At 43.2% G+C, this 6,129-nt stretch overlaps 1 protein-coding gene across 5 annotated transcripts in view; it reads right to left on the reverse strand.

The window, feature by feature from the left end:
- The window catches only part of EDC3 (enhancer of mRNA decapping 3), a 51,001-nt gene that overhangs the window by 24,554 nt on the left and 20,318 nt on the right, over positions 1 to 6,129 (reverse strand). The window lies entirely within an intron of this gene.

Genomic DNA, 6,129 nt, shown 5'->3' on the forward strand with positions numbered 1-6,129 from the left:
ACCCAACTGGCTTTTAATTCAATGCTTACCAAGCAAGCTACTGTCTAATTTTTATTTGATCTTAGGTTATTGGTGATCTCAGGTTATTGGTATGCCAAATGCAACCTCCAATATGGTTTAAATATCCAATATGGTAATGTACTTCCTTTTGAAAGACTAAAAGCTCCTCAATTATTAAAAATACTCAGGTAGAAAAAAAAAAAAAAAAAAAAATACTCAGGTAGAGGGGATCCCTGGGTGGCGCAGCGGTTTGGCGCCTGCCTTTGGTCCAGGGCGCGATCCTGGAGACCTAGGATCGAGTCCCACATCCGGCTCCCGGTGCATGGAGCCTGCTTCTCCCTCTGCCTAGGTCTCTGCCTCTCTCTCTCTCACTGTGTGCCTATCATAAATAAAAATTAAAAAAAAAAAAAACCCAGGTAGAGGTTAGAAAGATCACAAACAAATCCCCTCACACATTTCCATTCGAGCTATACTACTCTAACTTCTCACAGCAACTCCTTTCTACCCTATGGACCAGCCAGGAGACTTAGGACCTAGCTGCAGTTCTTGTTAACATGTTATATAATCTTACACCTGTCATCCAACTTCTCAATTTCCCTGTATATAAAATGCTCACGGGATCCCTGGGTGGCGCAGCGGTTTAGCGCCTGCCTTTGGCCCAGGGCGCGATCCCGGATATCCGGGATTGAATCCCACGTCAGGCTCCCGGTGCACAGAGCCTGCTTCTCCCTCTGCCTGTGTCCTGTGTCTCTGCCTCTCTCCCTCTATCATAAATTAAAAAAAAAAAAAAAAAAATTAAAATGCTCACTGTTGTAACCCCAGCATAGTTCCTAGCACATAGCAGGCAGTCAATAAACATTTGTGTAACAAACTCTTCAATACTGGCAAGATCAATTACAATAATTACTTTGAAAGGTATGTACTGGGCACCGGGGTTGCTCAGTCGGTTAAGTGTCTGACTTCAGCTCAGGTTATGATCCCAAGGGCCTGGAACTGAACCTTGCATCAGGCTCCCTGCTCAGCAGGGAGTCTCCTTCTTTGCCTGCCACTCCCCTGCTTGTACTCTCTCTCTGTCAAATAAATAAAATCTTTCAAAAAAGAAAGAAGAGGGGGAGAGGGGGAGGGGGAGGGGGAGGGGGAGGGGAGGGGGAGAGGGAGAGGGAGAGGGAGAGGGAGAGGGAGAGGGAGAGGGAGAGGAGAGAGAAGAGAAAAGAAGAGAAAAGAGAAAAGAAAAGAAAAAGATCAAACAGACTTCGTATCCCAAGTCTTTGTTTTTTGGAAGATTTTATTTTTGAGAGATGGAGCGCAAACAGGGAAAGGGATAAGAGAAGAGGGAGAAGCAGACACCTGGCTGAGCAGGGAGCCCAATGTGGAACTCAATCCTGGGACTCTGGGATCATGACCTGAGCCAAAGGTAGAAGTTTGAGCCACCTAGGCACCCTTGTCCAAAGCTTCCTAATGCCAAATATTAGTAAGGAAAAGGGCTAAGCTGGAAGATGATATTTAGCCTCTGAAAAAACTAATAAGGCTGACCAAAATTATAAAGGAGGAGAGAAAGATCTAGCTGAGCCACCATAAACAGCTTCAACTATGAAACAATGACAAAGTTGTCAAAATCTGGGTTCCAATAATCTGACAAAAAAAATTATTTTTATTTTTTTTTAATTTATTTATGATAGTCACACAGAGAGAGAGAGAGAGGCAGAGACACAGGCAGAGGGAGAAGCAGGCTCCATGCACCAGGAGCCCGACGTGGGATTCGATCCCGGGTCTCCAGGATCGCGCCCTGGGCCAAAGGCAGGCGCCAAACCGCTGCGCCACCCAGGGATCCCTGACAAAAAATTTTAGTGAAAGCATGTTGTGTGCCACAGTTAGATTCTAGGAATACAGTATATAACCAAGACATGCTACTCAAAAAAAAAGCTAAATATAGTTTATCTGAGAGAAATGAATGGAGTGGTCTCCAAGAGTATCTTTATTTCAGCCAACTGCACCTATAATCACATCACTGCTTACTGAATCCAAAACACATTTCACTCAGGAGAGAATTCTGATCAGCATTTTTTTCTAAATTCGTTCAAAAATGTTCATTAAGCATCTGCTATCCACTGGGATCAGTGCTAAGTGCTAGAGAGTCAACGGTGAACAATATAACATAACCCCAGTCCTCATCTAATGTTATGCTCACCCTCCCCTTTACTAACACTCTCAATCACTTCTGCCAACCCAATAAGTCAAATTGCCTACATCTTCCACCATGGCACTTTCAACAGGCCCTTGCCACAGATAAGCAATTTTAGAGTTCTTTGCCCTATAAGCAGACTATGTTATTGCCTATCCAACATCCAGACCTCTCTACCCTCAGAATAAAATCCATTTAAAAAATAAATAAATAAAATAAAATAAAATTTAAAAAAGGGATCCCTGGGTGGCTCAGTGGTTTAATGCCTGCCATCAGCCCAAGGTGTGATCCTGGAGACCCGGGATCGAGTCCTGTGTCGGACTCCCTGCATGGAGCCTGCTTCTCCCTCTGCCTGTGTCTCTGCCTCTCTCTCTCTCTCTCTCTCAAATAAATAAATAAATAAATAAATAAATAAATAAAGCAACAAACAAATAAATAATAAAATCCATTTTTGTTCAGACAAGATACTACACTCTCCTCTAAGGCGAAGGAGTGGGTTAATTTCTGAATCAATCATGCCAACAACTGATTTAAGCATGGGTACGAGAAAAATACTGGTCAAGAAGACAAGATGGGGTGGCGGGGGGCGGGGGCAGAGGACAGATCTTGCAGCAGTTTCTGATAAAGGTTTCTTCACTCCTAAAGAACTTTTGATTCTCAATCAAGGGCAATACTATCCCACATGGGATATCTGACAATGTCTAGAGACATTCTTGGTTGTTAAAACTGGTGGTGGTTGAGGAGCGCTCCTAGTATCTAGAAGCAAAAGTCCAGGGATACTGCTATACTGCTAAACATGCTACAATGCAGAGGACAGTCTCCCATAACAACAACAAAATTATCTGGCCCAAAATATCAAGAGTACTGAGGTTAAGAAACCCTGCTAAAGATGATACACTGGAAGAGACAATGTCTTCTCTCCTTGAAAAATCTGGAGGAGGGATCCCTGGGTGGCGCAGCGGTTTGGCGCCTGCCTTTGGCCCAGGGCGCGATCCTGGAGACCCGGGATCGAATCCCACATCGGGCTCCCGGTGCATGGAGCCTGTTCCTCCCTCTGCCTGTGTCTCTGCCGCGCGCTCTCTCTCTCTCTGTGACTATCTAAATAAATAAAAAATTAAAAAAAAAAAAAAAAAAAAAGAAAAATCTGGAGGAGACACACAGAACTGCTGAAGCCAGCTAGTTTCAGTTTGAGGACAAAGCCAACCTACAAAGGAGACCTTCAGAGAAAGAAGACTGAAGGCCTGATTGTACCATACCTAGAAACGTCCTAACTCTGGACTTCACCTGTGACATAATTTCTCTATCATTTGAGCCATTAGGTAGGGTTTCTATTACTCACAGCCAGAGCACCCTGATATAATCCACTTTTACATTAACATTTATCATGAACTTTTTCACAAAGATTACTTCACTGTTATAATGCTTTAAAGTATTACAAGGGGGACACCTGGGTGGCTCAGCGGTTTAGCACCTGCCTTCGGCCCAGGGCGTGATCCTGGAGTCCCAGGATCGAGTCCCGCGTCGCACTCCCTGCATGGAGTCTGCTTCTCCCTCTGCCTGTGTCTCTGCCTCTCTCTCTCTCTCATTAATAAATGAATAATCTTTACAAAAAAAAATAAAGTATTACAAGGTATTAGAAAAGTAAGAAAATACTTAAGATGGTTATTTTTTTGAAGATTTAATTTATTTGACAAAAAGAGAGCACAAGCAGGGGGAGCTGCACAGGGACAGAGAGAAGCTCTCTGCTGAGCAAGTAGCCTGATGTGGAACTCGATCCTGGGACCCCAGGATCACGCCCTGAGCCAAAAGCAGTCACTCAACCGCTGAGCCACCCAGGCATCCCTCCAAATATCTTTTTATATGATTTTTTATAGATTATACTCTACTGATCTATACCATACCTACTGATGAACGTTTAGGCTATTTCTCATTTTTATTGTCAAAGACTCAGCCCAAACACACCACCTTGATTACTCCATCTGACCACCTGCAGCAGTGTGGGTACCATTCCACTAGCACTTGCCCTAGACTACACCTACTTTCTTCTGCAGTTATAGGTGTTCTTACTCTAACTCCCCAAGGACACTGTAAGCCAACCAAGGGTAGAAACCCTATCATCCAGATCTGTCACCCAGTTCTTTGCCTGGCCCATCATAAATACACAGGTCTCTGAATTAATAAAAACAGCTATATTTAAAACACACACACACACACACACACACACACACACACACACACACACACAAACAGAACACCCCAAACAAACATCAAAAGTTAAGAGTTTAAAAGAGGTCACAAAAGAAAACGCAACTTGAGATTAACTATGGGAAAGAAAGGGCACTATGGAAACCGTGTATGACTGAAAAGGAAAGGAAGATGAAGAGGCCAACAATAATATGAGGAGGGAGCACAGGAGGAAAGGACCGCAGTGATGCCTGTAGGAACTGACAATGAACTACTCAGGATCTAACACAATGACAGATGAAGACAAGCAATCATCAATTTGAGAGAAGACGGGAAAAGCAGTAAAATGGAAGCCATTTTTGGCTCAGCCTGAAGACTCTACAAACACCACGTGCAACCAAACCATATGTTTGCCTTTAGAAGGCGTCAAGTATGTTTCCTCAGTCTCACTGAACACAGACCACTCATTTGTCTCACTGAACACAGATTCACTCGTTTGACAAATATACACTAAGGACTAGCTATGTTCTAAATACTGTCAAGAAAGGAGAATGAAAATAATTCCCAAGAGGAAATATTGTAGGTCAGCAAGAAAAAGATAAAACAATATGAAGTAAATGGAAGGCAAGCCAATATGCTCAGATGTCTCTCATTCTTCCTTTTGTTCATACTTGAATACTAATAGTGGAAGTCCTGGGTGAATAAGCTATCTCAATACTTAGTTTACTCAGCCCAAAGACCCTGGCTCTGTAGGTATGTATGTATGTATTTTAAAGATTTTATTAATTTATTCATGAGAGACAGAGACCCAGGCAGAGGGAGAAGCAGGCTCCTCACAGGGAGCCTGATGTGGGACTTAATCCCAGGACCCCAGGATCACACCCTGAGCCAAAGGCAGACGCTCAACTCTTGAGCCACCCAAGTGTCCCTGGCTCTATTTAAAATGGCCTCTGGCCACTAGGAGAGAAAAGCACTTCCCTTGGAAAAGATAAACAGTGCTTCACAGATTTCTTTACCTTTCAATTACAAGGGCCAAGTATGTGTTAAGACTAGAGGCTGGGTGCCTTCCTGTGCCATTTTGCTGCCAGCCTTTGACACAAAAGCCCTTTGGCCTAATTTACAACAAACCCATTGTTGTGTAATCCTCAGTGCCACTTATTTATTGGTTTTTGTCACACACATATTGTAAAGGGGAACTTTGTCCTGCAGTTAGCACGCTAAAGGGCACCTGAAGGTCAAACTGCAAATGCTTTAATGTCACTCTATGGGCTTCATGAAGAATCTGGGACCTTCTTTTCAACCCCTCAAATTCCAGGCCTTAGTAATCAATCAACTTACTGGGCTCCAGCAGCAGCAACAGGGTTTTCAAGACTGTTGGAGGAAGCACACCCAAGGAGGTTAAGTCAAAGCAGGACCTCAGCAGGACCATAAAAACTGACCTCTGATGGTGGGATCACTGTTACACTGAACAGATAATAACAGAGAGCTTAGCTGGTCTCAAATGGTTTCCTTCTACCTCCCAGGGTTAATGTTCCATTCATCTACTTGCCAAATATTCTGAGTGGTCAGTTCAATGACCAAGGTCACAGGAATTATTCTCTATAACCACTGCGCATATACACGCAACCCAAAAAAGAAATTTAAATCCGTTCATGCTAAATCTCTTATCAATGTTGGACTAGATAACTAGAACCAACAAATCCCTCAACAACTCATCACTAAAGGTGAAGAACACCTAAAAGCCAGATTATATTCCTAGTTTT

The sequence above is a fragment of the Canis lupus genome, chromosome 32 (assembly GCF_048164855.1).
Source record: "Canis lupus baileyi chromosome 32, mCanLup2.hap1, whole genome shotgun sequence".
NCBI classification, from domain to species: Eukaryota; Metazoa; Chordata; class Mammalia; order Carnivora; family Canidae; genus Canis; species Canis lupus.